Here is a 12,131-nt window from a genome sequence, read left to right on the forward strand (position 1 = left end):
TCATAATTTTTCATAACTCAACCGGTTTTTCGGCGAGCCTGACTGACGTCTATGTTGCTTGTTTTGCGCTAGCGGCAGTTTTTAGCTTTTACATGCCAACCAAAGTACATACACATACAAGCACAAAATGAATGTGTGTGTGTGTATGGAGTGGCTGCACATGCGCACAAGTGTCGTCGGCGGCATTGGTCGCAACCAAAACCGCTAAGCGGAAGGCGGTAGGGGGGCGGTAGGCGGAAGGCATGAGTCGTAGGGGCGGGGGGCAGGGCCAGGGTTCAGAAACGGCGTCTTGCTCATTGCACAAAAGAATAATGTGGCTTGTGCTCGGTCAGTAATTACCTGTGGCTACACCACGCATATGTCAGACATGAGTGTGGGAAATGGTATTGAGAGAGAGCAATCAAAAGTGATAGAGAAGAGAGGAGACAAACGCAAGTAGTGGCCGAACATTCTAGTAGTAGTAGAGAGAGCAGGGCATAGGATCATTATATAAGTTGAGAGAGAGCTTGTAAAAGAGGCCGTGGTTCATTCGCAGAGGGACTGTCAACTGAGTCGCACGTCAAGGTCCATAATTCGTTTAGTGTTATTTCAATAAGTATGTTTAAATTCTATCAATATACTGAACTAAATTGTCATCAAGCAATTAAAATATTAATAAATAAATAAATACGTAACGATCGCTAAATAAACACTACATTTTTGGGGGCTCGTCCGGGATATTGTTTAAAGAAATTAACATACAAACATATAACACTGCGTGAGTGAAAGAGACAACAAATAAAGTTCTTCGAAGTGACAAAGGATAAACTTTTTGTGTCGGCATCATTGTGTAAGAGCAAGCGAGATAGGCTGTGCTAAATTTGTTGCATTAAATCGTTGGTGTCCAAATACGTTACGACGCAAAACTACACGCACGAGCATGTTTGGTAACGGACGGCGATCAGTGAATCTTTCTAGAACAGTCTAGAAATATTTGGACAGAGCGAATCAAGAGGTAAAACGTCAGCAGAGGCAGAGGCAACCCGTTGGCAGAGGCGAACCGTTGGCAGAGGCAACCCGTTGGCAGAGGCAAAGCTGGACGTAGTGTGAGACAAAACGTCAGCAGAGGCAACCCGTTGGCAGAGGCGAACCGTTGGCAGAGGCAACCCGTTGGCAGAGGCAACCCGTTGGCAGAGGCAAAGCTGGACGTAGCGTGAGGCAAAACGTCAGCAGAGGCAGAGGCAACCCGTTGGCAGAGGCGAACCGTTGGCAGAGGCAACCCGTTGGCAGAGGCAAAGCTGGACGTAGCGTGAGGCAAAACGTCAGCAGAGGCAACCCGTTGGCAGAGGCGAACCGTTGGCAGCCGTTGGCAGAGGCAAAGCTGGACGTAGCAGAGGCAAAACGTCAGCAGAGGCAGAGGCAACCCGTTGGCAGAGGCGACCCGTTGGCAGAGGCAGAAGCTGGACGCGGCAAGAGACAAAACGTTAGAAGAAGACAGACAACCTGCTGGCAGAAATTAAACGAAGACTTCGTGGGACAGGAGCGGACTTGGGTAAATTTTTTGGGGACTATATGTATATACATAGTTCTAACCTTAATTGAATTTACTAAAACTAACCTTAGCATTAATTATTGGTATTGAACAAAGAAAATATTGTAATATGGAGCTTGACGAGGTTATGGCATTGCGAGTCGCAGATTTGCGAAATAAGTTGGCCGAATTGAACCTAAGCACAGTGGGAAGAAAACGTGATCTACAGAATAGACTTCTTACTCATTACGATATTCAAGACCAAGATAGCGAGGATGAAGAAGTAGAATCAGTAGTTACAGCTAGAGACGAATTGCCCATAAACAATTGTAGTCGATCTTGGTACACCTTAAAAGATGTTGAGGGCAGTGTATCCTATTTTTCCGGCACAGGTAGTCCCGACATTGATTCGTGGGTACAAGAGATAGAAGAGTGTGCTATTACAGTACAATGGGACAAGTTACAGACCTTTATATACGCCAAACAGTTGTTAGCTGCGGCAGCTAAATCATTTATTCGGAGTCAACATGGTATAAACAATTGGGAGATATTAAAAGCAGCACTGCGCAAAGAATTTGGTTCGAAACGATCAGCAGCTGAGATTCATAGAATATTATCGCAACGTTCTCAGAAAAGAGAGGAGACTTTGCATGAATATTTGTATGCGTTAATGGAAATTGCCAAACCAGTGAATTTGGACGATGAGAGCTTGATAGAATACTTTGTAAAGGGCATTCCAGACTCACAAGTAAATAAAGCTATTCTATTTCAAGCCAGGAATCTACAAGAACTGAAGTTTCAAATAGAAACGTATCAGAAAGTTCGTGTTTCACACAAGTCGTTAAACAAGTTTGAGGCTCAGTCAGGAGGAAAGATTAATCAGGGTAAAATAATTGATACATCTAAGAATCGGAAATGCTATAGTTGCGGTGATACATCACATATCAGACGAGACTGTCCGAAGAACGACCAAAAGTGTTTCAAATGTGGTAAAGTAGGACATCGAATGGCACAGTGCAAACTAGAAAATCCAATTAAATACGAGAGAAATACAAACGTGGTAGAAAATGAAGATGTAGTAATACAGCCGTCAAGCGAATTTACTCCGTCAGGGTTAGAACTTAAAAACATCGTATATTCTAACGTTATATTTAAAGGACTCGTAGATACTGGCGCTGGATTATGTCTTATGCGAAGAAATATTTATTTTATGATTGGATCGAAACCGTTATTAGGCGGAGCTAGACACTTAACAGGAATTGGCGACAGTAAAGTGTTGACTTTCGGTAGTTTTATCATACCAGTGAAAGTGGATGGTTTAGTTATGAACATAGAATTCCATGTAGTGCCAGATCAGGATATAAGTTTTGATGCTATACTGGGTCGAACGATATTGAACACTGTCAATATAAATGTAACAGCAAATGGATCTAGGTTTGCTATGCGCAACGATATAGAAGTTTGTCACACCCATAGTATGTCGAAGAGAGAACAAAATGAGTCAGATATTCAGTGGGCAGGAGATATTGGAAATATCTTCATCACAAATATTGAAGACAGGGATAAGAGTCCAGACATAAATCTTTCGCATTTAAACCATTTGATAAAAGGGGAAGTAGAGAAATTAATTCGGAACTACCAGCCAAAAAGAAATGCAAACGCACCAGTAAGCATGAAAATTATATTGAGCGACGAAATGCCTGTGTATCAGCACCCGAGGCGTTTAGCCCTTTGTGATCAGGAAATTGTTGATAAACAAATTCAAGAATGGCTAGCAGAGAAAATAATTAAAACCAGTACTTCTGAGTACGCGTCGCCAGTTGTCTTAGTCTCGAAAAAGAATGGTCAGAAGCGTTTATGCTGTGACTACAGGAAATTAAACGAAAAGATTCTTCGTGATAACTTTCCCATGGCTCATATGGACAGCGTTTTAGAAAAGTTGCAAGGTGCCAATATGTTTTCAACTTTAGACTTAACAAACGGATTTTTCCATGTACCGGTAGTAGAAAGCTCTCAGAAATACACTTCTTTTGTTACTCAGAGTGGACAATATGAATTCCTGTATGTCCCTTTTGGTATTTCAAATTCACCAGCTGTATTTACAAGATTCATAATGGTTGTGTTACGAGATTTGATTAAAGCAAACGATTGTGTAGTATACATGGACGACATCATCATTCCAAGTACAGGTATCGATGATGGGTTGGCCAAGCTAAAACGCGTACTAGACGTGTCAGCCAAAAACGGTTTACGAATTAATTGGAGTAAATGTCAGATGCTACAACGAAAAGTCCTATTTTTAGGGTATGATGTGGAAAATGGTACCATAACGCCGAGCAAAGAAAAGATTAGAGCTGTTTCGAATTTTCCTATCCCAAATAGCAAAAAGGGGTTACAAAGATTTTTGGGTCTAACTTCCTATTTTAGAAAGTTTATTGAAAGGTATGCAGTAATTGCGAAACCGTTGTCCGATTTAATGCGTAAGGATTCTAAGTTTGAATTCAAAGATATACACAAACTCGCTTTCGAGGAACTAAGAGCTGCGTTGACTAAAGAACCTGTCCTTAAATTGTTTAACCCGAAATTGCAAACTGAAATACATGCGGACGCTTCAAAATACGGATTTGGGGCAGCTTTGTTACAAAAGCATCCAGAGGATAATTCATTTCATCCCGTTGAATATATGAGTCGTAAGACAAAATTGTGCGAAGAAAGGTATCATTCTTACGAACTCGAAGTGCTTGCTATAATTGGAGCACTAACCAAATGGCGTGTTTATGTCCTAGGATCTCGATTCACCATAGTTACTGATTGTAACGCATTTGCTATGACCATGAAAAAGAAAGATGTTCCTTTGAGAGTTGCTCGTTGGGCTATGTATCTTCAAGATTTCGATTATGTTATCGTACATCGATCAGGTACTCAAATGAGGCACGTCGATGCGTTGAGTCGTTTTGCATGTTGTATGCTTGTTGAGGACACTATTAAACATCGATTAAAAGAAGCTCAGTTGGAAGATGAGTGGACCAAGGCAGTAAGGACGCTAGTCGAAAAAGAAAGTTATAAAGACTTCTATATAGAGAACGAGATTCTCTTTAAAGACCCTAATTGTGAGTTGATTGTAGTGCCTTCGGCAATGGAACATGAGATTATTAGACTTGCACATACCCAGGGTCACTTTTCCGTCAAGAAAACGCAAGATTTAATCGAGAAATCATACTATATTCCAGAATTGAGAGATAAGGTTATTCGTGTGGTACATAGTTGTGTGGAGTGTATTGTTGTTAACGCAAAGGCTGGCAAAAGAGAGGGATATCTAACTTCGATAGAAAAGGGTGACAAACCACTTTGTTCTTACCATATTGATCACGTCGGACCAATGGAACTTACAAATAAACGGTATAATTACTTGTTGGTTATTATAGATGGTTTTTCTAAGTACGTTTGGTTGTATCCCACTAGGAGCACAGGCGTAGATGAAGTGATACGGTGTTTAGAAGTTCAAGCAACAAATTTTGGGAACCCAGTACGATTGATATCTGATAGAGGCGCGGCTTTTACATCGCATATTTTCAAAAAGTATTGCGAGGATCACGACATCGTGCATTTATTGATTACCACCGGAGTACCGCGAGGAAATGGGCAGGTTGAAAGGATTCACAAGATTGTTATTCCAATGCTAGCTAAAATGAGTTTAGATAATCCAGCTTCATGGTATAAATACGTTGGGAAAGTTCAGCAAATCATCAACGATACGGCACCTAGAAGTACTAAGATAGCTCCTTTTAGGATCCTAACCGGTATTGACATGCGTAGATCAGAGGATGTAAACCTTAAAGAACTACTCGATGATCTTCTAATCGAAGAACTAGCAGAACACAGAAAGAAAATACGAATGGAGGCAGTTGAAAATATAAAACAAATTCAGGAGGAGAACAAGAAGTCAGCTAATCTAAAGAGAAAAGAGGGAAAACGATTCAAAATAAATGATTTGGTTGCTATTAAGCGTACCCAATATGGCGTTGGTCTGAAACTCAAAGGAAAGTATTTAGGACCCTATAAAGTAACGGCAATTAAAAATCATGGTAGATATGAAGTAGAGAAAGTTGGACAGGCGGAAGGGCCTAATAGGACATCAACTGTATCGGAATATATGAAATTGTGGGGACCGTCATTCGGGTCGAATGTACAGTCAGGAGGGCCGAATGTGGGAAATGGTATTGAGAGAGAGCAATCAAAAGTGATAGAAGAGAGGAGACAAACGCGTAGTGGCCGAACATTCTAGTAGTAGTAGAGAGAGCAGGGCATAGGATCATTATATAAGTTGAGAGAGAGCTTGTAAAAGAGGCCGTGGTTCATTCGCAGAGAGACTGTCAACTGAGTCGCACGTCAAGGTCCATAATTCGTTTAGTGTTATTTCAATAAGTATGTTTAAATTCTATCAATATACTGAACTAAATTGTCATCAAGCAATTAAAATATTAATAAATAAATAAATACGTAACGATCGCTAAATGAACGCTACATGAGTGTGTGTAGATCTATCTCTCCCCCTTTTTTTTTACTTTTCGTAATTAGCCACAATATTTTGTATTTTTTTTTTTTTTTGTTATTTCAGTTGTTTTGGCCGTCAGTTTGCACTGAAGGCCCTTTGCAAGCGGCCAGCCAGCCATCAAGTCCGACCAGACCAGAGGTATTTAAAATAAAAATTGTTTTGCATAACTTGTGAGATTTACGAATGTAAAACCAGATTTTAGCCTGTCAAGGTGAATATGATTATATACCTTCGTAACATATATTACAATATGGTTAAACAAAACACCAACAAAAACTGCTGAGAAATTGTCTAAATAGAATTTGGGTTAAGAAAAGTTTATGACTCTGTTTTTTTTTTTTTTCTCTTCAGTGAATTACACAGAACCACATAAATTCTAACCAAAAACTAAGGTCATCCATTTCAGTTCGCTGGCAATATTGGCAACATGTTAATATATAAATTATATACTAGTAAGCCAAAGAGTTAAATTTATTCTAGTGCTAAGGCAAAGACATTGATGTGAATGTTATTTAAGATCGTTTTTTAGCAGTCTAGTTAACTAGAAAATTTACATCAAGTTTTATTTAGAATCCATGAGAGAAAACTTTAACAGAATGAAATGACAAAATAGATTTTTTATTTAAAAGTTAACATATTATTCTAAAATAAAGGCACGAAGCCTATTTTATATCGCATTTTGTTGTAAGCTTTAATGGTAAACACATTTAGTTAATCTCTTGTTTCATCTCTCTCTCTCTCTGAGTGTCTTTTGGCATTTAAAAGGGTTTTCACATTTTTCTACACTATTTGGACATCTGCAATATGTTGCAGTCTATAATTTGAAAAAAAAACGCCAAAACATTCAAGTGCCCATCACCGACTTGGCAGACCCATTTTTCTTTATGGCTATGTCTTGTGAAAGGAAGTTGCATTGCCAAAATGCCGAGCGACTTGACCAGAGCAAGCAACAACATGAAAAACTATTGCAGCTGCAATTACTCGCACTTCAAAATGCCAACATTTCGAACAAAGAGAATTTTTCGTTGTTGCTGCAACGACAACAATAACAACAACACAACAGCAGCAGCAGCGGCAAAAGGCAAACGTGGCAACATCAATCATTTTGCATTTGCATGCAACAGACAGTAGCATGGAGCCCAAGCAATTGCAGCAGCAGTAGAAACAACAACAACTCCAATAAGACCGGCAAAAGTAAGGCATAAATTAGCTGCGGGCTTTGTGTTAAGTTTTAATTTTGCACTTGCACTTTGGTATTCGTGGTCTGTTTAGCATCATTGCAGTAAAAGTTTTTTTTTTTCTTGCCCAAAGTCTATTGCCTCAAACACCGACTCGATCTCATTCTTAAAACTCACGCTCATATACCCCTTACATATGTAGGTATATGCCAGTGGATTTTACTTTTAGAATAACTGGCAACAAAATTTCCATAAGCCGCAAGTGAAGTATTTTATTTTATTACCAACTTAGAGGCGACTTGGATGGATGGATGGATGGATAGACGGATGGTTGGTTGGTTGAATGAATGACTCACGACCAAGCCCAGGTTCACTCTCGCTGATGCCTCGGCTGTCATTTCTCTCTCGATCGTCATAATTGGCCATTTGTTGGAGCTCATTGCCTGCCTTAAAGGTGTTTCCCACTCTCACCCACACGATGGTCATAAAGCTGTTTATGGCAAGTCTATAGAAAACCCTATTGGCCACATCCGCTAAACAGCGAGTGAGTGAGTCATTTTTCGTCGCATTTTGTTGTTGCTATTGCGATTGGCTTATTTGTGGGCAGTTATCTGAGTGTTGTTCAATTTGCATTTTGCAAAAACTTCTCAACTAAGTTCAAGGCCCAGAATAATGAAACAAAGGCAAAGTTTTTGTTTATAAACGTGAATTGTTTGCATTGACTAAGAGCTGAGTGAAGCAGTTTCGAGTGTCCACGAGAATTCGAAGGGTTCTGAATTCAGAATGCTATAAAGTAGACCATTTAGAGTTAAATAAACTGACCATTTCACATTTAATAAAGTAAATTTATCACTCTATAAAACTTAAATAAATTATTAATCCAGCACTAAAGAAAAAGGTTTCTACTAACCAATAAAATTTAGTTTCTTAAATATTTACTGCCCATTTTAAGTCATTTCAGATGTTTATATTCTTATGGCCATAAAAAGCAAAATCTTGTTCATTTATTTCATACATTTCAAAGATGCTGACATAACATTTTCGCATACAAATGATTTATGTAAAAACCAAATAAAATCGCATTAACGGACAGGCTTATCTCAATGAGGTGCTGCCAATGGCCATGGGGGCCATGGATTGACCAGGCGCATGCATCGTTTAGTTTTGGCCATATGCGTGAGCAGCCAAACATCAACAACAACAACAGCAGCAGCAACATAAAAAGCAACAACAAACACACAAACAGCGATATTGATAGGAGCAATTAATTATACGCGACTCAACCAATGACAGTAAGCGTTTTGCTTTGGTCGCACCGTTCGCTATATCTATGTTTTTCCCTCTTTCTCTCGATACCTCTTTTCTCTTCCCCTTTTTCTTTCTTTCTTTATTCTGCGCAGAGTGCGATTGGTTGACTGTGGCGCGCGTATCAATGACCAAATGACATATTAGCCTTCGTCTTAGTGTAAAAAGCCGCGATAACTTTGGCAGACGCACACGCAACACCGCGGCTCGTGTTCCCCAACGACAACACCAGCAACCAGCAACCAGCAAGAGGAACTAGCAACATCAACAACTCTGACGCTTAGAACTGTATAGAGGGCTAATCGTTTATTGAACTCGAACCCGTTTAGAAAATAATAAGCATACGCAGCGTGCGCACTAGCACCTGGTTATATATTTTTTTGGTTTCCTTTTTTTGGTAAACTGGAGCAGACATCGGCCAGACAATGTCCAACTGTGTCGCTCCGCTTGCCCGCTGGCCGCGTTGAGTGCTCGAATTTACTACCACATGAAGGCCCCCATAGGGCGACTCTGATTAGCGATGGGTTCAATTCACTCCATTCCGCTCATCTCCCACTCTTTCTCGTTCGCTTTCTCTCTCTCTCTCTCTATTTCTCTGTGTCTGTAAGTGTGCGAGTAGGAAGTGAAGTTTATGTGCACGTTTCGTTGAAATATGAGCGACTTTATGAAAGAGACAGAAGTCTATCTATCCATTGGCGCCATACACCCGGCATTCTCATGAACTTTGGGACAGTAGATGAATATATGTATATACGAAGTGCAACCAACTCCCACGCTATAAAGTAGCTCGTTTAGTGCATTTGTCACGTCTTTGCGGTTGACTCGCTTGCCTACCCCTGCTACGAATCTTTCTTGCACCTCTTTATCTGACTCCCCAGTTTTCTGTTCTATTGCAGCTTATTTATTTGACCACAAAGCGTGCTGTGAGTGCATAGAATTATGATGACCTCCATGATGTCAACAACTGTTAGATGCTTAGATATTACTTGTGAATTCTGATCTCAGATCCCAACCTGCGAAAAGGGAAATCAATTGCAAAATGTCAGCTATAACTACTGTGTAATCAGTCTCAACAATAACAACAACAGTTCAACAACAAGAGCCCTGGCAATGGCAAATAGACATCACTTCCAGCAACCGCTCTTGGCTCTCAACTGATTTGCTAAACAATTACGAGTACACTTTGCGCTCCATGGCAATACAACAAATAGGCTGTACAAGCACTTTAGATAAAAATCTTAATAGAATTGCAAGGCGAAATGCAATGTAAATACAAATACAAATACAATACTGAATACTGAATACAAATAAAAGGAGACTCACTGGACGACTAGCTGGCCATCTTTCCATTTGTATGTCTGTCGTTCTGTCTGTCTCTCTGTCCGTTTGTCTGTCGAGACTAGCAACGTAATGATATTTATCAGCAATTCATACAATTTCCATGGGGGCATCATCATATTTACAAGTTAATATTTACGCTAACTAAGTTGGTGATCTAGCTTTAGCCCCCAAGCTAAAGCCAAGAACTGGCATTGGTGTGCATTGTAGACTCCAAGTATTACCACACAGAGAAACAGAGACACATAAAGAGAGAGAGCGAGAAGAGAACTGTGAGCGAGAGCAGACAAGGGAAATGCTTGTTAAAGCAAGGAACATGCAGATTTCATTAAAGATATGGCGATCGGCTTGAAATCGTTGAAGGGTACGTCCACAAGCCAACCACGAGTCCACTTTGCATGCTTGAACCTCAGTCCTGATGTGGTGCAATATGCTTCCATCTGTAAGCTTTGCAAGCTCAGTCAGAGAATTTGTGTCTGTCTATGTGTGTGTGTGTGTGTGTTGAAGGAGTTTGGTCTAATGAAAGGTATAGTGAGGCCCTAATAGCTTTAGTAATAAAATGGCAATTAAGTGCCTTTACGGCTGTGTCCCGATCATTGGCGACGCGTTACTGATCTACAGCCAAAGGGGCATCCTTTTATGTCCGTGTGCCATAAAAATACTTGTTTACGCATGTAACAACAACTCTATAAGAAGAAAACCTCAGAACCAAATCTTTATTATTATCGACTCTTTTGGGTCGTTTTTTTTTTTTTTTGGTATAGGGCTTTTGGATGAGATTATGTTTATTGTGGGCATAAGTTTGTGCTATTTTATAGTTTTATAGCTTACACATGTCCATGCCAATTCGTAGGTGGGCAGGCGTTGCCCAGTTTACGTTTATTGATTCTAAGTGTGAGTTTATGTTGCATCTGCAAAGAAATGGCAGATGCAGAGTCCATAAAATGATGCTGCCGCTGTTGCCGCTGCTGTCCATGGACCGAACAATCCATGGTTTTGATTCGTTCTGCATGTCAACTTTATAAACAGCGCATGAGGAAGAAAACCTCATGCTGTGCGCCTTAATGAAAGGAATTCTTAGGTCTGGCAGCATAACAAAAACATAGTAAAGATTAAAGCAAATCAAGAAAACGAAGCGGCAACTTGTTATAGATATGAGAAATGTAAGGGACAAGTTTTTTTTCTTTAATTCTCTTGGATGCTACAAAATAAAGAGCGACATCGTGGTCAGTAGAAGATGCAATTCTAGAGAATAATAATAATAAAGACTCTATATAAATAGAGAGAAACTTTTGAAATTGGCGCCAGTTAAAATGAGCTCTCTAAATTGTTAATTGCCAATGAGTCACTTAAGCACACAGGGCGTATGCATTATATTTATGACGAAGTTTTTGTTTGCCTTTTGCGCTTACAATGTCTCTCTGTTTCGTGATTACTTTGTTCTCTCTTTCTATGTCTGTCATTTGCACTCTTTATACTCTGATTCGCTGCTACTTAATGGCCTGCTTCTTCTTTATCTGCTCTGTCATTTATGGCCATTTAAAAGTGTTAGTTATCATTGTTGTTTCTTCTTTATCTGCCTCACTCTTTCCCCGCCAAGCCGCTTTGGAGAACAAACAATGTTGTTTTCACCTTTAATGCGAATTCGATTTCGAGTTTTTTGACGATTTGAGTCATAGAAATTTCACAAGAATCTTCTGATTATATGCAATTCTTCTCCCCCTGCATAAGCGCAAACCAACACAAAAAGAGTCGTGTCTGTCCATGGAAATGTAAACAGTTGGGGAGCGATGAGCCACAGAAGCCATCAACATACACGACTTTCCACACATACACACACACAGTCACACACCGCAACACACACACACACGTAGCACATATTTGCATAAGAATTAGAAAAGCAAAATAAAAACCCGTAGAGCGTCGGTGCAAAAGGCGCGCAGAAATCTTGTTCGGCATGGGGCGGCCATATAAAGTCGGAAGGCATACCAAAAATAACTCAAAGTGTACACCTTCAACAACGGCGACACGAACAGGCTATGTATATAGCTCCACAAAACTGGCCCATCAACGCCGCTAGCAAACAACAACAACAACCACACAAATGGCAACATTAGCGCAAATTTCAACGGCGCACAATTTGAATTTGGATTTTTTTCTTCTGTTTTTGTTTCTGTTTTCCACAAACACACACTCATAGGAGAAACACGTTTGCTGTATATATTTATTTTGTTTTGGTTTTTTT

General features: G+C 39.9%; 2 protein-coding genes across 4 annotated transcripts in view; one reads left to right on the forward strand and one right to left on the reverse strand.

Moving 5' to 3' along the window:
* cv-c (crossveinless c) overlaps positions 1–12,131 on the reverse strand; it is a 101,171-nt gene that overhangs the window by 54,207 nt on the left and 34,833 nt on the right. The window lies entirely within an intron of this gene.
* The window catches only part of natalisin, an 81,870-nt gene that overhangs the window by 26,820 nt on the left and 42,919 nt on the right, over positions 1–12,131 (forward strand). The window lies entirely within an intron of this gene.

This window comes from Drosophila tropicalis, unplaced genomic scaffold, assembly GCF_018151085.1.
Source record: "Drosophila tropicalis isolate 14030-0801.00 unplaced genomic scaffold, ASM1815108v1 contig_859, whole genome shotgun sequence".
In the NCBI taxonomy this organism is placed as follows: Eukaryota; Metazoa; Arthropoda; class Insecta; order Diptera; family Drosophilidae; genus Drosophila; species Drosophila tropicalis.